At 38.2% G+C, this 25,007-nt stretch overlaps 1 protein-coding gene across 4 annotated transcripts in view; it reads right to left on the reverse strand.

Moving 5' to 3' along the window:
- Nucleotides 1-25,007, reverse strand: part of METTL15 (methyltransferase like 15) — a 303,907-nt gene that overhangs the window by 30,555 nt on the left and 248,345 nt on the right. The window lies entirely within an intron of this gene.

The following is a 25,007-nucleotide window of genomic DNA, read 5'->3' on the forward strand; positions in this document are numbered from 1 at the left end:
CCTCCCTCCCTTCCTTCGCTTTCTTTCAGTTTTACAACTTTTTATTCATTCTTGCACTCATTGTTATTAGCTCCCCATTTCCCCCCAACCCTCTCTGCCATACCTACCCCCAAGGAACCATTAATATAGTTACTTTCTATATAGATTTACCTATTCTGGATTTCATATACAGAAAAACATTACAACACAAAGAAACAAAAAACTAAGAAGAATAACAAAGCAAAACATAAAAACCTCAACTGAAAAGAAAGCAGAAAATATTCAACACGAGAACAAATTTAAATGGATCAAAGGGAGATCAAGTGATAGTGAGCTAAACTTTAACATAACTGCATCTGCAATAATCTGCTTCCAATGCATTCTTTTTACAAATCATTTTATTGGGGGCTTTTACAGCTCTTTTAACAGCCCATACATCCACTGTGTCAGTCACATTTGTACATATGTTGCCATCATCCTTTTCAAAACTTGTCTACTTGAACCCTTGATTTCAGCTCATTTTTCCCTTCTCTCCCCAACCTCCTTCCCTCATGAACCCTTGTTAATTTATAAGCTATTATCATTTTCATGTCTTACCGACTGCTGTCTCCCTTCACCTACATTTGTGCTGTTCATTTCCCCTTTCTTTACCTCCTTCCGATCTCCTGTGTTCTGTTAGCAGAAATCGAAATCAAGCTCGCTGCTTTTTCATTTCCTGTGTTTAATCATAGCGTCTAGTATGGCTAATTCAGTTGATTAGGGTATAGAGTAGGTAAGAAAGAAAATGTGCATTCAATCACAATTTGGGTCATTCGTTTTTGTGACAGAAAACCTCATTTTGTGCTGTGTGAGACTTAGGTAGTCCTGAGCGGGGATTTATTAGTTCTAAGAGGGAAAAGGTATGCTTACCTCTTTATAGAACTTGATTGTCAATACTAGTTGACTTGCCTGTATCACACACTTAACTCTGACCTCTGCATGAATTTAGCGTTCACTCATAGCCTGTTGCTTGACAGAGAGGCTTGTGATTCTTAACCCTGACTACACATCATAATCACCTGGGGTGCGTTTGAAATGATACATAAGCTGGCAGTAGTCCAAACCTATTGAATCAACGTTTCTGGGGCTTCATGCTAGGGAATTCTTACTTTTAAAAAGCTTCACAGAGCATTTTGACGTGCAGCCAGGATTTAAGAACTACTACGTATGGAGTAAACAGTAAATATTTGTAGAAAAGATAATGAGTAGGTATTGAAGGAAAAAATAGAGAAATGGATAAATAACCATGTAACATTGAGCAGCAGTACCACACACAGTTTCAGTCACATCACTGGGTATGACAAATACAATTTCCAGACACAGCCATGAGGACCTAAGTGACGAGCGTAATTTTGGCCACAGAGCACATTGTGTGTAAAATTTTAAAATAATTTCATGGAACAGTCCCCAAACTTAAGTGCTCCTTTTGAGCCAAATGTGATTATGGTTACCAAATTAGAATTTTAGTGGAGCAAATGAACTCTCAAATTTGCTAGCATTCTCATGGTCTCAAGGCAACTGATTGTATGTATTTAATTATACCTGATATTGACTGGGAAATCTCCTTAATTAATCAACCATTTTCGCAAGCAGTGAAACATCTGCAAATAATTTCAACCTCAGAAAATGCCATCTAGCAAGCCTGTACTATCTGAAATACAGCAGAGATGCACGGTAAGCATTCTCCATATTTCTTTTGTACAACACGAGGCAAAAAAATCGGTAAATTTTTGTTTCAAAAAAATTTTCAACAAGCTCTTAAGTGACTATTTCAAGGTAAAGGTTTGCTGCCCTTCAAATATTAATACACAATATTTTTAAGACTGGTGGCAGTAAGTGAAATGAAAAAGTAAAGATATGACAATACTTACATTAACACACAAGGCTGTAATAGAAATGATGCTGAATTTAAGGAGAAATTAGGCACAATGATCAGATAGTTCACATCCTATGGGTGATATAGTACATCACACTTATTTCCTGAGATTGCTCCCCCATTATAAAAACAGGATAGTAATACTTTGTACAAGATCACTGTGACGATCAAATGGGAGGGGGGAAAAACGTTAGGAGTCACTAGCCTATACATTCCATAAAGTCGCCACGTCTCAAATGCCATCCTCTCATTTATTGACTCATTTCAGTTGTAAAGGAGAATCGGTGGGGAATGGATTGATTTGCTCCTTGGAAGGGTCTACCAAGCTACTTCAAGGGTAGGTCAGCGAAAAGTCTCAGGCAAAACCCTGAGCATCCGAGGGCTGCTTATTTAATACAGGCATGTGGCAAAAAGACCTCAACACCAAACTAAAAGATAACAGTATCTTTCTGTACAAACTAAGGGTAGTTTATAAAGAAGCACTTACACTTTATAAGAATGAGAATTGACAATGGCATAAAACTTAGTAAATTTTTTTAGTTTGACACAAACTATGTCATAACTGATGCTAAGAATAGTAAAGATTCTGATTTTATTTATTATTATTATTATTAAAGACTCTGATTTTATTAATATGAATCTTCCAAGTTGCTTTAAGCCACCTATTCAGAGGTAATTCTCCATAATTAAATTTCTAGATTCCTTTTGTCGTCTAAGTTATTTTTATTCTGACATTTTAAGTACACATTGTCCTTGCCCCCACTCCCTTTTTTATTGTTGTTGTTACTCCTTTGCTCTCTGCTGTAAGTAGTTTTAGAGGAATGGCAGGTTTTTGCATTGAGCTGCCAAACACAAAGTTGGCAGTGTAAACCTACCAGTCACTCCTCGGGAGAAAGAAGAGGCAATGCGCTCCCATAAAGATTTAAACTCTTAGAACCCAGAGGCAGTTCTACTCTGTCCTGTACGGTGACTATGAGTAAGAACAAAATTGTTGGCTGTGGATTTGTTTGTTTGTTCGGCTTTGCTCTATTTCTTACGGCCCACTTTGCAAAATAGGTATTCCCTTAAGCACTGTTCCATAAAAGGATAAAATATATTTGGGAGTCACTTTAAACTGACATTTACTCCCTAAAATTCATCTTGATGGTAATGGGTCTAATTGGTAGAAATTGGTAGAATAAAACTGGCAATAGGGATACCTGATAAAATGAAATAGAGATATTTCCTTAATAATGTATCATTCATTTGCTGTTGGGTACCATTGAGCCTAGTCCACTTGATCATGCCCTTACGTACCACAGAATGCAGCAGCCTGATCCCGTACCCCGACAATTGTGGCTTTGCTTGACATCATTGTTTTAGAGACACTGTCCTTCTGTACGAGGGAGGGCTCTTCCTTTTCACTGTTCTTCTACTTGACTAAGCACAGTGCTCTTTCCACAGACCGCTCTCTTCTGATAACAACTCCACAGTACTTGAGATGACGTTTCACCATCCTTGCTTCTAAGGAGCATTCTGCTGCTACTAATTGCAAGGCAGATTTGTTTGCTTGTCTGGAATTCAGCAGCACTTTACAAACACAATAACTCAAATGCAGCAATTCTTAGTCACTGTTCAGTTTTCACAAATGCATCAGTTCTTCTCCTGCACTCCTAACTCACTGTCCAGCATATGAGGCCTCTGAATATACCATGGTTTGGGTCAGTGCAACTTAAGTCTTCAAAGGCTGGCTTTACGGACCAAAATACATGAATTGTTAACTTGTACAGATTAAAAGTTTTAATGAGTGGGCACTATTTACATGAATTATGAGGGTTAGTGATAAGGCAAAACTTTCCATAAGATTCATTCACAAACACAGAACCATGCTTGCCAGATTAACACGTCATACAAAAGCAAAGAATGCATTAAAATAGTAAATATATGGTAATCCCAGGCTGCTATTCATTGAGAACCCTAAAGCAAGAGATCTGAATTAAAGTCCAAGGGTCACCAATTCCATAGCCTTGGCATAGGAGTCATCTGCCCCTTCTCACACTAGGGCATTTCAGCAGTAAATCCAAGGGAGTAAGTAGGGTCCTTCAATCTGCTACAGGTAAATTTAAGGGAAAACCCAGTTCACCTAGTGGTGTTTCCACATAGAATCCTTCTAGAGTGGCCTATGAAGGGTGCTGTGCGTGTTGAAAGGATAAGAACCTAAAGTCCAAGTAATCTATAGCACACAGCCTGGGTCACCAAGGGAAGAATAGAAACTAGGTCAAAAGTGTACAATCAGGATCATTGTACCGGGTGTATCGCTAAGCATTTTTTCCCTCTGATGGGAGATGTTTCACATGGTTTACCCACCAGCAGTAGTATAAACACCTTCTCTAACATACATTCCCCCTCTCCCCATCTTGGCTTGAATGCCCGATAAGGTTTGCTAATCATTCTAGTAGGATTCTCTGATGATTTGGGGTGACCTTCACACAATGTTGTATGGCAACAAGTGGTCTTCTCCCTCTCCCCCAATCTGCAGATGACTTCAGGTGAGGTGAGGTCACCTCTGTCAAATTGGATTTTATTTATGGATTTTAATAAATCATTTTATTGGGGGCTCGTACATATATTACAACAAACCATATGCCTGTTATCTCACACGGACATGTAAAATTATTGGCATCAACAATTTCTAAACATTATCTTTCTTCTTGAGCACTTTGATATCAGCTTTTTTCTTCACTCCCCTACTCTGTCATCCCTGCAAACCCTTAATAGATTATGTATTATTACTATTATTACTTATACATATCTTAAACCACCCATTCTATCCCTTCATCTACTATCCTGATATTCTTTCCCTGAGGGGGGTTATTCTGCTGCCATTGTTATCCATTTCCCTTTCCCCCACTTCCCTTCCCTTACCCTCCTGGAATTGTTGCTCCCATTACTGTTTCTGAGGGGGGTTGTCTTTCCTGAATGCCATATATTGGAAGCTCTCTTCTGTGCCACTGTCAGTACAGCAGACTAGCGGGAGTTGCGAGATTAGACTGAGATGATAATCGAGGGTGGGGGTCGGTGGGGAGGATTAAAGAACTATAGGAGTGTTGCATGTTTCATCAGTGCAAAACTGCCCCCTGGATGCATTTTTTTCCCTCCCATCTGCATGGGGAAGTCTAATTATCCATGGACGGGCTCCGGGTCTCTAGCTTGGGTCTGGTTCTCTTCATCACCTTGGTGAAGTTTACTTTTGGATGCCTGTTCCTTTCAACACCTCATGATCACACATGCTGGTGTGCTTCTTCCATATGGGATTTGTTGCTTCTCAGCTAGATGGTCACTTGTTTGGCTTCGAGCTTTTAAGATCTCAGATGCTATGTCTTTTAATAGCTGGGCACATCTACTTTCTTCACCACATTTGTTTATGCACCCAGTTTGTCTTCAGTGATCATTTCATGGCCCAAACCACATTGTTATAACAAAGTGTTCTTGTGTTGAGGGAATCAAAGTGGTTTTTATGATGTATATATAAAGGGAGTAATATATGGTTCATGGCCGCTAGATAGGCTCTCTTCCTTACAGCTTGAGAGGCTGGATTAGATTACATGCTCTGAGAGCAGAAGTGTGCATTCATATTGGCGTTTATCCTTAGCTACTCTAAGTTCAAGACCAAGTTTCAGTCTCTTGTGACATCCATGTTCATCTTCTTTTTTTCTTTCCTATCTTTTAAATGAATATTTGCTTTCTTCATGTGTCATGTCTTTGATGTCAAATCCCAATTAGTAAAGTCTTTGGTCATTAGTGTTCAGTGGATCAAAACTGTCCTTGAAATGTTTTCTAAATTCAGGTGTTTTCTGGCTCTAATGAACCTGTTAAAATTTCTCCAGTGTCAACATGAACTTACCTATTAGCAACTGATATTATGTTCCACAATGATACCCTGTATTTTTCTGATATTTTGATGATAATGAACTCTTCCATCATATCTTCCACAGATGTGGTCAACTTGATTCTTGTGCATTCCATCTGATGATGTCCATGTGTATTACCACTGTTTATGTGGGTCAAAAAGGTTATCTATAATGAAGAAGTCGTTGGTCTTCAAAATTCCATCCTGAGATCATCTACATCATTGTAGCTAATTTATCTAATTTTTCAACTACTGATCTTTCCTCTTTTTTTCCCAACATCTGTGTTCCAGTTGTTAATTATCAATGAATCTTGATTACATGTTTGATCAATTTCAGACGGAAAAAGACAGAATTCCTTAATTTCTACATCAGTGCTTTAAGTGGCTGGTGTGTAAATTTGAAATAGTTGTATTGACTAGACTTCCTTGTTGGCCTGTACATATTACCCTATCACAGACATCACTGTACTTTAAGATAGAGCTTGAGATGTTCCTTTTGATAGTGAATGCAATGTCATCGCCTTCTATTTGTCATTTCCAGCACAGTAAACCATAGGACTGTCTGATTCAAGACAGTTAATACTAGTTTATTTTAGCTCAGTAATGCCTAGGAGATGGATCTTTTTGAGTTTCTTAGAAATTTTGAGGACTTCTGGCTTTTCCTAGATGCATACATTGTACATTTCACGTTCTGATTATCAGTCTATGTTTGCAGTTGCTTTTTCTCATTTTGAGTCGTACCTCATTAGCAAATGAAGACCTCAAAAGCTCTGCTCCAGCCCCATCAGTGAGGTCAACCCTATTTGAGGAGACAGCTCTTTCCCAGGTATATAATTGAGTGCCTTCCAATCTGATGGATTCTTCTTCTGGCACTATATCAGATAATGTTCAGCTGCTATACATAAGATTTTAAATGATGAACCCCTCAGGAGTGGTCGCCCTATTCCTTCTTCCTAGTGTGTTCTTAGTCTGGAAGCTTCCTTGAAACCTGTTCACCATATGTAACCCTTCCAGAATTTGAATACTAGGGCCATAGCATCCAGCCTCACAACAGCACACACGTCACCAGAGTACATAATGCGGTGGGGTCATTCACTTAGTTAATATTTATTACCTGCAATGTAGCCAACATGGGATTAAAATACTTATGAATACATGAAGAAAATGACATGTACATATCTTGATGCGTGCTATGAAGGATTGAGTATGTTAATAATTGTGGGGGAGAGAAAGAATCTCAACCTCTATATAGCACATTTCCCTAATCTCTTTTCCCAAGGAACAGTATCCTTGTGAACTATGGCACCCCAGCCTCTAGCCAAACGCTAGTGTGATAGTTGTCAAGTGAATTTTTTAAATGAACCGTGATAAACTCCCCTTTTGCAGATTCACAGTGCACTTTAGAATAGTAAAGGCCTGAGGATAATTATTTAACTTAGTATTTCCAAGTTTTTTGTTTTTCACAATAGAACCCGTTTTTATAACAATTATAAATTTCACAGAATTTTTTTAACACATGGTAGTAGACTTTATGTTAATTACTTTTAATGCTTCTTAAATATATCATTAAATCTATAATAATTCTGAGGTAAGGCATTTAATATCCTTATTCCCATTAAAGATGAAAAATTTAAGATGAGAAGTTAAATGTCTCTTCCCAAGTTCACAGGCATTACAAGCAGTCAAATGGAAACAACACACAGGTGTCGTTAGCATGATGGCCCCTTACTTAAATCACTGCCACTTCTTTGGACTAATTGAGTGGACCTATTCTCTGTAAAATAATAGCCAACATTTGTAGATAATTTATCTAATTTACACTCTCTGGGAACTCAGATGTGCTTTAATTTTTTGGTTTTGAATTTACTTTATTAACATATGTTTCTAATTTCCCAGATGCCTTAAGACCTTATTAAATTTCCCTGTCTGTAAGTGTGCCCCCAAAAGGCAAAAATCTTGATGGCACTTTCATCAAACCATCTCATCTCTTTTTTCCTGATCAGAAAATAAAGAAGTTAAGATGAAATCACAAGGGTTAGAGTGATTTCCAGAAGCTCTGATTCCATGTCTGGTGTTTTATAAAACAATCTCTTTTTCTGGGAGAAAAGGCTTGTGGAATCTTTATTCTAAGTGTGAGTAGCCTTTTACTGAGAGATATTTTAATGGAACCCAATTCACTTTGCATCAAGTTGCAAGAGTTTGGCTTTCTCTCAATATTTCCCTGGGGGAGCTACCCATTGTCAGGCCTAAAGGCTGTGCATCTGGTGAAGGAGGCAACTGGCCAGTCTCGTACCCTGGGAACAGTAATGAATACCGTTGGCTTTTGTCCTTTTTATCCTATTGAAAATCACTCATTGTTAGCTCAGGTTATTAGGCTGTGCATTTGTCTCTCTTTTCCATCAGCTTTTCGTGATAGTTGGTTTTTTAAAAAGATAGAGTTGCTAGTGCTGCCACTGTCAAAAGACTTTGGGGCAGGCACTGATGACGTGGGTTTGATTAAGAAGTTAGCCTTATCCAGTGCAATACATACTAGCTGTTTCCTGACTCACTTGCAGGTCCTTTACAATTGCTTTTCATGTGCCACAAATGTGATTAACAGTCTCTAGCTAAGCAAACTGAAGGGTACACACATACAGTTGGTAATAAATGGGTTAGAAAACAAATTTTCAGACACTAAACACAGCTCATTACATTTATATTATTTTAAAGTTTCTTGAGAAATATTGACAGGGAAAATGGAAAGACTTTCCATATACTTATTGTTACACATTTTATATATATATATATATATACACACACACACACACACACAATTTCAAGTAGTGAAAGTGCAAAGCTTCTTGCTTTCATCTCTGTACCTGTGCATATATATGAGTCCTTCAGCCTGGATTAGTCTCTACTATCTTTTTATGGTGTGGTCCAGTGGAGGACTTCATATTGTTCTTCTAGTCAGCCTTATAATGCCCACCAAATGACTAGGTAAACCACACTCACTACCATCAGGTCAATTCTGACTCACAGAGCTCTTAAATATAACTGTAAGATTCAGAGGGTGTGAATATTTACCAGAGCAGGAAAGCCTCATCTTTCATTCATGGAGCAGCTGGTGGGTCTGAACCATAGGCCTTGCAGTTAGTAGTCCAATGCTTACCTAATCGTATGCAAATATGAGGTGCTTGTGGTCCACCAAGGGGATTGGATAGCATGCTAATAATGTAAATAGGCTATATGGCACACTTGTGTGGGGGTATGTCCATGCAAATAAGGTGCATGAAAAATTAACATGGTGATTGGTCACTTTTTAAAAATACAGTTATTTTATTGTGCTTTTCCCCCTGATTTTTTAAAAATTAAAAGATTTGGGGGCTCTTTATAGCTCTTATAACAATCCATAATCAATTGTATCAAGCATATTTGTACATATGCTTGGTTTCTGTTGTTCGTCCCCCTGGAAGTGGGGGTGTGTGTGGTTATGTGTTGATCATTGCGATCAGTTCCCCCTTCCCCCCCTCCTCTCCCCACCTTTCTCCCAGCCTCCTGGTATCGCGACTCCCATTCCTGTTCCTAGATTTCATGTGTCATGAGATCTTATCTCTTATCTGCATCTGTGCACATGCTCCGGTCTAGCACACAGTGAAAAGCAGGACTGGGGTCATGACAGTGATGGGTAAGGAAGCCTCAAGGAGCCAGAGGAATGTTGTGTGTTTTATCGGTGCTTTACTGCGCACTGGTTGACTCATCCCTTCCTGTGATCCCTCTGGTCACTTTTGCAACTCCCCTACCCCAGAGACAGGACAGTGGGAATCTCACTCCCATCAAGAGAGAAGAACCAGGTGAGAAAGCCATTCTACAGACCTGGGATCCATGTGCTGAATCTCCTCAGTCCACAGAGTTTTGACACTGGATATAGTGTGAAATGGCAAGAGGCAGTGGCAGAGAAATGGTAGCAACAGAGGTAGCTGAACTACAAGACCGCAAAAGACAGAATGGTAGACTTCCCAGTCCATAGAGTAAGAAAGCTGAGTGCTTCAGGCAAGAGGCTTGTTGATGGGGTGGGGGGTGCATCTGGGTACTTAACAGGCTAAGTTAAAAGGGCTTTGTAATACTTGCCCTTTCAGGGTAGAGGTCATGCCAGAGAGGTCTGATTCTGGGCATGGCTGACAACAGACTGTTTAGATTGAAGAATTGTATTCTGAGGCACTTCAGATTCTGAATTATAACTTGTTACTTCCCTAATAATTCTGATAATAGTGAATATTGTACATGATTTCTGTGGGGTCACTGCAGTGAATTATTAAACTTGCCAGAGAAGCAGAAGGTGCTATGGGGGCAGGGCTTGGGGAGATGGTATGGTTGATATTAAGACTGGTAAAATGGTCGGAGGATGGAGGCATGCCTGACATCTGCCTCATAGGAATCGGCTGTGGGTAGCTGCTTTTGATGATCTTGATTCTCCTCTGCCCTTCTGGTGAAGTTAGGCATCAGAGGCCTCTGCCATGCCAATCTTTCATATAATATATGCCTACCTGTCCTCCACACTCCCTAAGATGCCAATACTTCTCAGGAAGTTTTTGCAATTACATTTCTATATATGTTTCACTGAAGTATTTACTACGCTGTGCTATTTGTCCATCAATCTCTAGTAGGCTGACATTTTAATGTGCAGAGACCTGTATTATTCTCCTGTAACTACCAGCTGTAGGTCTAGGGCCTGGTGCATCCTAGGAGACAAAATGGAAAACCCAGTAAACAGGAGATATTCTTCCACAGACCAAGAAGTTCCACAAATTGTACACTGATCTTGGAACACTGATCTTCACGCCCTCTCTGACATCCTTAAACTATTTTGTATGTGTGTGTAGTTTTATGTAGGGATGTTCTACTACCTCTGTCACAGTCTGAAATGAAACAGGAACCCCAAAGTAGGTCCGTTACTGGTGAAAATATAACTGTGAATTAGCTGATTCAGCTTACCATTCACCACATTTAATGATATCACCAAAAAACCTTCTGCATTCATTACTTCTGTTTTTCTTTAAAAACAACAAAGTATCTCCACATGGAGCACTATCATATGTTGATTGAGAACACTTTTCAAGTGTGTCAGCCAAAGTTGAAAAGTCTATCAGTGAAAACTCAGTTTTCCTCTAATTTACAAATGATTTCACATTAAAAGTAAAAGAAAACTTTGCTTAGTGACCATCTATACTACATATAATAATAGAATACGGTTTGTATGGGTAAGCAATTAGATTTCCTTCATAAAAAGCACCATGCTTATGGTGCGATAACGGACTTGAAGCCCCTCAGGGGAATTATCATTTTTAGTTGTAGGATACCCTTAAGCTAATTACACTTTTTAGAACTGAATACATTCACATGTTCAAATGTACTGAGCTTGAAGCTTGTGAATGAAATTAGCAACGTGCTGTGGCTGTCGATGTGATGCATTGCAATTCCCCCTACATAGTACGGTTTAAAAATTAATTCAGCTCTTGCACCTGTTTGCCAGCATTCGTCTGTAGAATTTCCATCACATTTAATAAGTTTCTATGACGCAACTCATGTCCTTTTGCCTGGGTTCCTTTAATACAGTGTTAAATTCTCACCCACCTGAAATTCAAGTAATATTACAAATTTCAAACTGTTAATTAAAATCTGTGAACTTGGACGGTTCTGGATAAATTGGCTTTACTCAGGGAGGCTCTTTTTAAAGTTCTTCAGCATCTCAGCTAATTCACAACTCCTACTAAGTTAAGTCTGAGGATAACATGATCTCACTATGGGTGGGTGAGGCTTACAAGCCCACATACACTAGGGAAGAAATCAAGCTATAGGCTCAAGAGAAAAAGAAACAAGGCACATTACCTGCTACGATGAACAGAGAACCAGGGCCCAGAATGAAAGGAAGAACTGAAATCTTTCATGCATTATTTTTCAATAAGGCTAAATTCTATACTGTGTTTGTTTTCAATGGTCAGCCTAAATAGGGTAGCTCAAGGTGAATCGTAACTCCTAGTACCTATGTAAGTGGCCAATATAAATATAATTATTGACTCTTTAGGGAGGCTTTGTTTGCCAGATGCTGTGAACAAGTCAAAGCTGGAAGTTCTAGCATTTAAAAAACTCATAATCTCAACTCGCTGCCATCAAGATGTTTCTGACTCATAGTGACCGTATGTAGAGTCTCCAACACTATGAATCTTCAGAGGAGGAAATAACCTTATTTTTCTCCCAAGGAGCAGTACTTGATTTGAAATCTTTAGAAATATTTCATAGAACACGTAGTAATTAATACTTTAGGAGATGAACTCTTTACTTATATTGGAGATAGAATATAAAAAGGGTATTTAACAATACTCCCATTTTACTTGTGAGGTATTAATATCCTTCTACTTAATCCAGTACTTTCAGGAAAAGTATCCTGCCTACCTTTAGTAAATGACCCTGCAATATAGTACATCTCAACTGTATTTCAATGATTTGAAAAAAAATGAAAATGAGTTATGAAGTATTGTTACTAGGATTTCAGTTCATGTATGCATGTATATTTTTTTCAAATGTGTATAAACATGTCTCTGAAATTAGTGGATGGCTGCAGACAAGTTATCTCAGTAATGCATGTTAGGATGACTTAAAGAGAAAAGGCCAAATTAAAACAGTGACTTCTGGACCAGAAGAACAGCAAGGGGAGCAGAGCAAGGAAGTTCCAAGGGAGCACCAAAAATAGACTTTGGGGCCAGGACGTGGTACCCCATCAGACTTCACCAGAAACACTCTTAAAGATCAACAAACAGACCTTGAACTACTTACAGGCTTTTTTTTTTGTTATTGGTTTTTGTACTGTTGTAGTTGTTTGTTTTCTTTTGTCACTTTGTTTTGCTCTGTCTTGTTTTTTGTGTGTATATTATTATCTCTGCAGGTCTATCCAGATAAGATAGGCAGGATAAACAATCTGGAGGAGAAAACAACAAGACCGATGGTTCTGGGGGGGGACATGGGAGAAGGGGAGGTGGGGGAAAGGAAGTGGTGTTAACAAACCCAGGGACAAGGGAACAACAAGTGATCCAAAATCGGTGGCTAGGAGGGTGTAAGAGGCCTGGTAGGGATTGATCAAGGGTAATGTAACCAAGAGGAATTACTGAAGCCCAAATGAAGGCTGAGCATGATAGTGGGACTAAAGTAAAGTAAAGGGGGAATAGAGGAAAGAACTAGAATGTAAAGGGTATTTATAGAGGTCTACATACAGGCATGTACATATGTAAATATATTTTTATATGATGATGGGGAAATAGATCTATGTGCCTATAATTACAGGTTTAGTATTAAGGTAGCAGATGGCCATTGGGTCTCCACTCAAGTACTCCCTCAATGCAAGAACACTCTGTTCTATTAAATTGGCATTCCTTGATGCACACCTTCCCAACACCAGCACTGAAGACAAATGGGTGCATAAGCAAATGTGGTCAAGAAAGCTTATGGTGCCTGGCTATCAAAAGATATAGCACCTGGGGTCTTAAAGGCAAACAAGCGGCCATCTAGCTCAGAAGCAACCAAGCCCACATGGAAGAAGCACACCAGCCTGTGTGATCACAAGATGTCAAAGGGAACAGGTATCAGGCATCAAAGAACAATAAATCATATCGTTGTGAATGAGTGGGAGTTCAGATTGGGGATCCAAAGCCCATCTGTAGGTAACTGGACATCCCCTTACAGAAGGGTTGTGGGGAGGAGACGAGCCAGTCAAGGTGCAGTATAGCAACGATGAAACATAAAACTTTCCTCTAGTTCCTAAATGCTTCCTCCCCTCCCCACTATCATGATCCCAATTCTACCTTAAAAATCTGGCTAGACCAGAGGATGTACACTGGTACAGATAGGAAATGGAAACACAGGGAATCCAGGACAGATGATCCCTTCAGGACCAGTAGTGAGAGTGGTGATACCGGGAGGGTGGAGGAAAGGTGGGGTAGAAAGAGGGAACTGATTACAAGGATCTACATATAACCTCCTCCCTGGGCGACAGACAGCAGAAAAGTAGGTGAAGGGAGACGCCAGACAGTGTAAGATAAGACAAAATAATATTAATTTATAAATTATCAAGGGTTCATGACGGAGGGGGCAGCATGGTGGGAGGGAAAAAAATGAGGAGCTGATACCAAGGGCTCAAGTAGAAAGCAAATGTTTTGAGAATGACGAAGGGAACAAATGTACAAATGTGTTTGACACAATGGATGGATATATGGATTGTGATGAGTTGTACGAGCCCCCAATAAAGTGATTTAAAATAAAAAAACAGTGGCTTCCAAGGACATGTATTAGACCAATTACATTAAAGGCAAAGTAGTTAGTTTAGAAGGTTATAGTGACTATCTTTAGGTAATATTGTTGTTAGGGGTCATGGAGTTGGCTCCGACCCAAAGTGACTTATGCACAACAGAACAAAACACTGCATGATCCTGCGCCAAGCTCACAATTGTTGCCATACCTGACTCCATTGATGTAGCCACTGTGCCAATCCATCTTGTCGAGAGCCTTCCTTTTTTTCACCGCCCCTCTACTTCCCCAAACATGATATCCTTCTCCAGGAACTGGTCTCTCCTGACACTAAGTCCAAAATATGTATGATGAAGTCTTACCATCCTTCCCACTAGGGAGCACTCTGGCTGCACTTCTTCCAATGCAGATTTGTTTGTCTTTTTAGCAGTCCATGGTACTTTTAATATTCGTCTCCATCACCACAATTCAAATGCATCTATTTTTCTAGTCTTCCTTATTCAATGCCCAGCTTTCACCATGAGTTGGGTCAGGTGGATCTTTGTCCTCAAAGTAACGTCCTTTCTCTTCAATACTCTAAAGAGGACTTATAAAGCAAATTTACTGACTCCAATATGCTTTTTGATATCTTAACTGATGTTTCCATGAGAATTGATTGTGGATCCAAGTTAGACAAAATCCTTAACAACTTCAACCTTTTCTCCATTTTTCATGATGCTACTGATTGGTCCAGTTGGGAGGATTTTGGTCTTCCTCACACTGAATTGTAATCCATACTTAAGGCTACAATCCTTGATCTTCATCAGTAAATGCTTCATGTCCTTACTTTCAGGAAGCAAGGCTGTGTCATCTGCATCCCTCAAGTTGTTAATAAGCCTTCCTTCAATCCTGATGCCACACTCTTCTTGATACAATCCAGCATCTCTAACGGTTTGCTCAGCATATAGACTGAACAAGTATGGTGAGCAGATACAACCCTAACACACACCTTTCCCAATTTTAAACCAAGCAGTACCCCCTTGTTCTGTTCACACAACTGTCTCTTGATCCATATGCAAGTTCCAGCAAGCACAATGGAATGCTCTGGAATTCCCATTCTTCTCAAGGTTATCCAGTTTATTGTGGCCCACAGAGTTGAATGTGTTTGCACAGTCAATGAAACACAAACAGTTTTCGGTATTCTTTGCTTTGAGCCAAGATATATCTGACATCAGCCATGATATTCCTTGTTCCACTTCCTCTTCTGAATCCAGCCTGAGCTTTCGGCAGCTCCCGGTCAAAGTACTGTTGGTATTATCAATGGTTATTCTTTATTAGTTTCCTCAAGGGGCACAAGACTCCCACAGGCATTTATTATGAAAAAGTTCTAAGAAAATTGGAAACTGCATTGATAAGAAAAAAGCCAGGAAAGGTGCACTAGGGAAATCCCCTTCCCCATTGTCCCCCCTCCCCCATCATGACAATATACCTGCTCAGTGTTCAAAGGTAGCAAGGACTGTCCTGTAAGAATTTCATTTTAAAACTTTACCATCCATCCTGTTCTTGTCCTACCAGATCTTTTGTCCCCCAAACTCACACAACTCTTCAAAGAAGCACCTGTGAGCCCCCGAGGATGCTCACACTGCCTTGTCGGTGCGGCGTCCATGGAAGAGCACAGGGTACTGCAGGGAAAGGCTGCTGTTGTTAGGCTCCAGCTCATAGTGACCATTCGTATGAGACAAAGAAACACAGTCCGGTCCTCACCATCTTCACAAGTGCCGCTATGTTTGAGAACATTACTGCAGCCATGTGTCAAGGAGAAGGGTTATAGATATGGAAATACTACCTTATGAAATGGATAGATCCAGATGGAGGTGATGCTGACAAACAATAGCTTCACATGTTGATATTTTTGTTTAATAAATAATGCCATGATTTTGTAGCAATACTTTTTGGCTTAGCTTCATATTTACCTCTCGATAAAATACACAGAAGGCAGTGCCTATCTGTGATCACTGATTTTTTTCCTCAAACAAGCTGCTCAAATTAGATAAAATAAATTATTTCTGTTGATTTCTTTTTGTTGGATGTCTATCATGGGTCCAGTAGTAGGCTAGCTACATGTTCTTAATGAATAATTCCAATCATTGTAACAAATGCATAAGTTAAAAAAAAACTATAACCACTACCTTAGTGAAGTGTACGGTAGTTTTCAACTTGTGCAAATTCACATATCTAGTAAACAGTAAGGGTGGAATTTGAACTTAGGCTTTTTAACAACTCCTAAATCCATGTCCTTTGCCATCAGATAGTGACATAATGAAAAAGAGACATGAATTTTGACTAATAATGCAAAGTTGGTGAGCAACAGGGAAAAAAAACTGTGAAGATAAAAAGACGCAACAAATAGCAATACAGGATCTGGCTTGGTAAGCTGATTCTGTCACCAACATCAATTTTCCATAAAATGAATACAGACATGAAATCAACAGTGTCTATCTTGTTGTTTGCAGCTTCAACTTTTGAGCTAGGTACCTGAAGCATATAAGATGACAGGCTAATGCTTTCCAGTGGACTTTGCCTAACCATTAACATTTTTATTTATTTTGGAAGAAAACACATTAGCTCCAACATTTCTGCTATATATGTCGCCTCTAAAACAATTCAATGAATAATATGATAATTAGGCAAAGAAAGTTTCCATTAAATAATCATAATTTATATTATCATTAGTAATAACCCAAATCTTTCCCCCCACCCCAAAAATCCAAACTTAGCATACTTAGCATTTATTGTGGGAAGCCTACCTTGTCACCAGGCTAATGAGATGCTAGTGTACGTTGAATGAGTTGGCAGCTTGTACTAAGGGTTTTTTAATGTGATCGCAAAAAAATAAAAGTTTAAAAAATAAAAAGAACAGAGTAAAGTAGCAGCAGGGAATAATGGTGCTTTCAAAAAGATGCTCTCCTCATTCTTCGCTCTTTTTTAAACTGTTTTTCATGCCTCAAATTACCAGTCTCTTATAGCCATAATTATTGACAAACATCCCTTCAAAGAGGAATGAAAGTACTGTTTGAATAAGAAGTCCTTCCTGATGACTCTGTTATTAAAACTGTTTGTTCTACTCACTCAGATGCCTTCATTCATTCACTCACTCATTCATCCTTAGGCAGCCATTCCACAATGACGACAAATAACAGATATCTACTAGAGTTTGATTTCTGCTAGACATTTAAAATACATTATCTCATACAAGTTATTGAAGAATCTATGAGGTAACTGTTATCATCTACAATTTGTAGACGAGGAAGCAGATATTTAGAGAAGGCAATAAATGCCTAAATTTATAATATGAGTAAGTGGCAGCTTAGTTCTACTTGACTAAGTAGTTGTTGTTTTCTCTCACCCAATCTGTTGTCCTCTTATATGCAAACCTTCAGAGAAAGCTGATGAAAGTATTCAGATTAATTAGACATTATCACTCTATCTTTGAGAGTACACACAGTTATGAGAGAGACACATTGTAAGAAAGCAAATGCTAATTAGATATATGAACAAATAATGAAAAAGGGAGCAACTTCAGAAGGATGATAAAAAGGAAAGTTCAGAAAGGGTACCAGAATAGCAATATTAAACTTAATATTGAAAGATGAGTCGGAGTTTTATTTTGTTTTGAGTGGGTGTGCCAGGGTGAGGGTAGGATATAGGAAAGATGAGGAAGGGCACATGTGCAGAGGAAGAGAAAATGTCAAAGCATGGAAATGAAAAAGTAGAAAGTAATTCTGAGCAACTAAATGATAAAGAATTTTGTGTCGACATGCTATGTGGGGAAAGGAGGGTGGAGAAACAAAAAGGGCAGGCAGAAGCCAAATAACACAGGGCCTTTTTCCTGATGTTCAGAAGTTTAGATTGTCTTCTACGGATTATGGGGAGCTTATAGAGAATTTTAAGGAGCGGTGTATGCTATGGTCATATTTCACTTAAAAAATATAGCTCTGGACGTAATGTAGAGCTTGGACTAAATGGGGTTGGGAGAAATAGTGGTAAAGAGCTAAATTAGGAGGTTAGGATGGTAATTTGGTAAAAGATGACAAAGATTAAGATAAAATAAGAAAGTAGAAACTCAGGGGGTTGGGAGATTCAAGAGATACATATTTAGGAGGCAAGGAGCCCAGGTGGCATAATAGGTTACATATTACACAGCTAACCAGGCCAGTGGTTTGAATCCACCAGTTGCTTTGCAGGATGCTGAGGAGACTGATCCCTGAAAAATTTAAAATCCTGGCACCAATGGGTCAGTTCTACTCTGTCTTATGGTGTTTCTATAAGTTAGGATTTTATTTAGGAGGCAGATGGAAAAAGCTTAGTAATGTACCTTCTCACTTCAACATAGATTGATTTCAACTTAGAATTTTGCATAGATATGGCTACTTGCACTGGAAGCAGAAAAATAAATATCAGGCCAATGGAGCTAAGTAAGGTTAGATTTGTAAACACTGACATTTATGTGTGTGTATGTGTGTGTTTGTGTAGTACATCGATTGATATATTCAGAAAGCGATGGAACGTCTGGAGTGCAGAAAAAAGATTTGGGTTGCAAATGAGCATACAGATAGCATCACATGTGTCCATCCTATGGACAATGAGATGAGAACCATGGATTGAGCCTTCACAGATATACACGTTCAGGACAAAAGAGAAAAAGAAATGAGTAGTACTGCTGGAGAAGTGAGAAGAACATGCTAACATAAAAGTGAAAGGAGAGACAAAGGTGTCATAAGATGCGGTAGAAGGGGTGGCAAAACATCTTGTCTCATGTAAGAATTATTTTCTTAGATGTTCAATTTCCCACTGGAGTTTAGACTTAAGAACATTTAACCAAACCCTGAAATTCATTGTGTTGGTTGATTCTGACTCTTAGCAGCCTTATAGAAACAAGTAGAACTGACCCACTGGGTTTTCAAGTATGTAAATCTTTACAGTAATAGTCCACCATATCTGTCTGCTACGGAGCTGATGGTGGACATAAACTACCAAGAATTTGGTTAGCAGCCGAGACAACCATCACACCACTTGGGCTCCTTATAAATGGACATATAATGTTATATAGTGTCAACCAATTATGTATCTATATAAATAAAGACTGCAAAAAGTTTTTGGAATGGAAGTAAAAGATAGTGGAATTTTTCCATGACTTTAGAAGCCCCTAGTATAATTGGATTGGCATAGTGCCAAATCTAGTCCTAATTATATATTCCTAGTGCTGTCAAATTACAATTCCTAGTTTCTTGATTCAAGTTTTTTAATGTATTATCTAATTTTGACTCAGATAAAGCGGTCTTAACGAAGTGGTATTGGTAAAACTATGGCCCTTGTGTATGTGAGTTGGGGTGGGGTTGGGCGGGGGGCAAGGAAGATTCCTAAGGAAATGAACAAGAACAATATTCAATGTGACTATCTGAAGAAACAAAATGAAAAAACCTGCATTAATAAAATGAAGCTGAAAGCATAATAGGATTAGACCTTGAAGAGGGAAAGATGAAGTAGATGCTGGTCAGGACTTAATGAGTCAGAATTGGGCAGGTAGAGAGGATGTAGAAACCCACAGAGCTGGAAACCGCTGTTTATCTAAATAGGCTTATTCGTTCTCCATGGTAGTATCAGTTAAAAGATGGATTTATAACATCAGCTAGCTGATTGAGAGCAATTTTATAGCAATGAGTAATGTCTATTACTGTAAATAGACACAATAAAGCCTTAAAAACAGATACTATGAGATAAGATAATGAATTTGATTTTCAATAACAGACATCTTGAAATCAGAGTGTTTATACAAAATTTATATGGCTATGCTCCGTAGGTCAGTGAAAATGTGGGAGAGTAGTGAAAAGATGCAATCTGATCAGGAGGAATTTGTATTACCAGTTATGGTCAATTTCAAGTGCTACTTCTTTGAACCACTCCTTGAATAATAACTCTGGGGAGGAATCTATTATAGAAATGGAACCATCCTAGGCACTTCTTAAGCTTTAGCCATCAGGCTAGTACCATGAGAATATCTTATCCGAATGAGTCACGAATAGTGATTTTAAAAGGTAGGAAGGGAACTACAATGTTAAAATGGAGGTTAAAAGTAAAAAAGTTACTGAACTATCTAATTGTATGATGTTTGGGTTGTGTCTCAATAAAATTGTTTATATAGAAAAAAAGTTAAAATGGAAGCATATGCAAACTATACTCAAGTTAAAAACTCAAAATTCAAAATTGTTGCCATAGCGGCCTTATAAGACAGGGTAGAACTGTCCTATGTGAGTTTTTGAGATCATAACTCTTTACAAGAGTAGAAAGCTGCATCTTTCTCCTGAAGAGTGGCTGGCAGCTTTGAACTGCTGACCTGACAGCAGCCCAATAGGTTACCAACTATGCTACCACGGTTACTACACCATCAGGTCTCTTTACGCTCAAGTAAAAGCCAAAGATAACTACAGCATAAGTCATATCCTTTATCTTAGGGAGCTTGATTCCAAGGCAGAGTTAGAGAGGCAAACAGTTGACAAAAGAATCAGAAACTACAACAAACAAACACAGTAAAAGAGTGCATAAGTAGAGGCTATAAGACAGTTTAAATAATATAAAAAAGATCTGAGTAAGTAGAAAGTGGTAACCCTAAAAAGAAGTTAATCAGAGAAACTAGGAACATTGAGTAGCCAAACCACAATAATGATCATTCATCAGCAGAGAACCAAAGATGATTCCCGTTGAGGTTGTAACATGGTATTCTGGTGGGTAAGCTATGTAGTATTCTGCACAATCCTTGGGTTGTTTTCAAAAATCTTGGAGACCTGTACATGCAGCTAAGATACTGTCTTTCCTCTTAACGTGTAAACTCATTCAATAACTGTCTTGTAATAGGTACTATCATGATAAATGGAAAAAGATGGAAGTTGTCAAGGATTTCTTTCTTGGAGAACAATCAATGCTCTTGGAAGCAGTGGTCAAGAAATCAAATGACACATTACACTGGGCAAATCTGTGCGCAAGATCTCTTGAAAGGAGGTCACTTTGAGGACTAAAGTCTGCCTGACTCAAGCCATGCTACTTTCAATCACCTCATATGCAAGTGAAATTTGCCCAACGAAAAAGAAAGACGAAAGAAGAAGTGAAGCATTTAAAGAATGGTGTTGGAGAAGAATACTGAAAGTACCAAAGATATGCCAGAAAAAAAAAATCTGTCTTGGAAGAAGTACAAGAATTGCTCCTTAGAAATGAGGAAGGCAAGTAGTTCGGTGCTGTTGAGGGTTTTCTTAATTTCATCACAACCCTATGTATAACAGAATGAAACACTGATTAATCCCGAGACATCATAATCAGTCCTGTGTTTGACCTCATTGTTACAGCCACTAGTTCAGTGTATCTCCTTGAGGATCGTCCTCTTTTGCTCTGACCCTCGCCTTTATAAAGCCTGATAGCCCTCTCCAGAGACTAGTCACTCCTTATAACTGTCCACAGTATGTGACATGAAGTCTCTACTTTCTCTCCTAACAAGGATTCCTTCTGGGCGTACTTCTTTCAAGCTAAATTTGTGCATTCTTCTGGCAGTACATGGTGTATTTAATTTTTTTACCAATACAATAACTCATAGGCATAAATTCTTATTTTATCTTGTTTATTCATTGTATGACTTTTGTATGCATGCAAAGCAATCACAGATACCATGGTTTAGGTCAGACACACCTTAGAGGCAATGAGAAACCGCAATATGATCAGTTAGAACAAGAGTGGGGGCCAACTGTAAAACACACTATCAATTGCTCATATGCAAGTTCAAGTTGAAACTAAAATAATTAAGTAAGTCCACGAGGGACAACATACAACTACAAGTATATGTCACTTGAATGTACAGACCAAATCAAGAATACATTTGATACATTAACCACAAATGACAATAGGCCAGATGTGTTCTGGGATGACATAATTAAACATTAAGAAACTGAAAGGTCATTAACAAGACAGTAAATAAATGATTAAAGGCAAGAAACTGAAAGTTAATCTAGAATGTAGAGAAAAGTTAATGTGACTGGAAGAAATGATGAAGTAAATAAGATACACAGAAGATTTCAAAGGGTGGTTTGGAAAGACAAAGTAAAGTACTATAATGGCCTGTACAAAGACCTAGAGTTAGAGAACTAAAAGAGAAGAACATGCTCAGCATTTTTCAACACGCACAACCTTAAGGAAAAAAATCAATCCTTGAGTTGTAATACTGAATAATTCTATAGGTAAAAATGTTTTTATATATATCCACTTAAGCACTATGAAGACTGCTACTACAGGCAGATCATCATCACTTTTGGTTCATTTGAGAGGATGAAGCTTTTGTGTCAATCATTTATGTAAAATCTACAAACACTTTACTGATAGTGACCCTGGAGGGCAGAGTACAGTTACATAATCTGTTGTCAATTTGAGACTTATGAGTGAAGAGGTGGAGTTTAGCCTGTCAATCAGGTTGCAGCTTGATGACCTCATTTGGAGGTGGTAAGGAGATAAAGAACTCGGAGATGGGACACACGCGCTCACTCCCGCAGAGACATTGTGGTTGACAAAATACATGTAGCTTCGCTAATACCCTGAGCTGGAGGAACCATGTAGAGCTGAGATGCTTCCACTGCCACTGGATCCACAAGACTTCCCACCCACTAGCTTGTGATCTTCTTATATCCGGCACCTTTGCATCTGTTGCATGAGTCTGAAGAGAAATTTATAGATTGGTATTGGACATATGGGCTAACATCGGACTTACGGACTTTATCTGGACTGTTCTGTTTTCTTGGTATTCAATTGCTCCTGCATATAAAGCGCTTTCTTATACACATGAGTGTCTATGAATTTGTTTCTCTAGTCTACCCAGACTAACACAGAGTAGAATTGCCACTTTGAGTTTAGAAGATTGTAACTCTTTAAGCGAATAGAAAGCCTTGTCTCTCTTCCTTGGAGCTCCCTGGTGGTGTTGAACTGCTAACCTTTCAGTTAACAGCCCAACTCATACCATTACACCACCAGAGCATGTGATTCAATGGCAGTGAGTTTGGTTTGAAGGAGCCCTGATGGCATAGGCGTCACGAGTTGGGATGCGAATTGCAAGGTCAGCAGTTCAAAACCACCAGCCAGCTCTGCAGGAGAAAGACAAGGCTTTCTATTCCCATAAAGAGTTAAAGTCTCAAAACCTCAGGGGCAATTCTACTTTGCTTTACAGGGTAACTAAGAGTCAGCATTTACTTGATGGCAGTTGAATTTGTTTTATTGTTTGGTATTTATATCTTTGATTGGATGAACAATAACTGTTTTGTGGCTAAATGAATATGTAATATGTACAGAAAATAGATATCTCATCTAATTTTTAGGTCAAATTTCCTGTGTTGCTAATAAAAATGAAAATATAGAAAACTAGTCCAATATTATATGACATATTCAGCCTGATTTATCTTTTTAGAGCACAAGAAAAATGTGACAAGAAAATCATTAGCTTCTTTTATCACCGTAGGTCTGATTCTATCTCACAGTAAAAAGTGTCTGCATGCTGAAGAAACCAGTTTTCTATAAAGCTCTAGTGGCTGTCTAGAGACAACCATTTTACACATTTCTAAAAAACAACAAAGGCATTCATTTTTAAAATTTTATGTATATTATCATATATACTCGTGTATAAGCCAAGGTTTTTCAGCACATTTTTAATGCATTTTTTGTGGTACAATTAGGTGCCTCAGCTGATATTTGGGTCAGCTTATACTTGAGTATATACAGTAACTACCCAAGAACTGAATCGATTTTTGAAGATATACAACAGGAGAAGCAATATCTAATTTATTATTTCATTCAATAAGCAAAAATGTCCTATTACCTAACAATATGCAGTTGTACAAAATAAATGTAAGAGGATTACCTGTTCTGTTTATAATATGGCAGAAGTAATATTAAGAGGTTAGAAGTATCACAAACAATATATAACCCCAAAATATTTCAGGATAAAATCATTACAAATGATGCTAATATTCTTGACAAAAATAAATAGACAAGGGAAAATGAATGTATGGAATGTAAATATAGATTCTCATTTCAAATATTCTGAGGACTTTCTTTTCCTGGTATTATTTTATTTTTCACCTTCAATCTAAAGGCAAAAGACACCACATATAGTCATTTGGAGGGATTAGTCTATATTTTTAGTTACCATTAAAGTTTAGACATCAAAACTACTCTTACATTCAACATTTTCCCTCCCAGTTCTAGAAATAAAACCTTTGATCTTTGTCAAACTATTAACATTTGTAGTTCTCTTTTTTGGACATTCTTTTGGGATATTTGAAAATTCTCTTCTTGAAAAATTAAAGCAGATACCTAACTGAATTCAAAGAATGTTCCGAATATATAAATATAATGGCTGGTGTATGACAATATTACTTTTAAGAATGTTGTTACACACTCTTGGTCCTTTCACTATCTTTGGGAGCATGTTATTATGCTTATTATATAGGCAAGATATCAATCATTTAAATATAAAAACAAGATGGCCCTGCAGTTAGCATATATGAATGTTTGTAAATATTTACAGCAACTTAAGGCTCTTGTAAATATGTACACCAAATTCTTAAAGCTTATGAATAAACAGATAAAGGAACAAATGATAGCTCTCTCTCCCTCTCACTAACTTTTTCTAAATCATCAAGAGGTCAAAGTGGTTAGGCTATTTATAGGCATTTTCACAAAATTAATATCATTGTAAAAACTGCTAATATGCAGAACATAAAATCCCAGCAGACGATTTTAATTTTCACTTGCAGAAATCTACAAAGTGTAAAATAATAAGACGTGGAGTCATGAGGCAAAGGGATGCATGCTCCTTTCTCGTTTCCCATAGGCAGTTTCAAATGCACCCCAATGAGGAAGACCTTAAGGCCTTGGTTATGC

This window comes from Echinops telfairi, unplaced genomic scaffold (genome assembly GCF_000313985.2).
Source record: "Echinops telfairi isolate 266 unplaced genomic scaffold, ASM31398v2 ScPeMD7_60;HRSCAF=208, whole genome shotgun sequence".
In the NCBI taxonomy this organism is placed as follows: domain Eukaryota; kingdom Metazoa; phylum Chordata; class Mammalia; order Afrosoricida; family Tenrecidae; genus Echinops; species Echinops telfairi.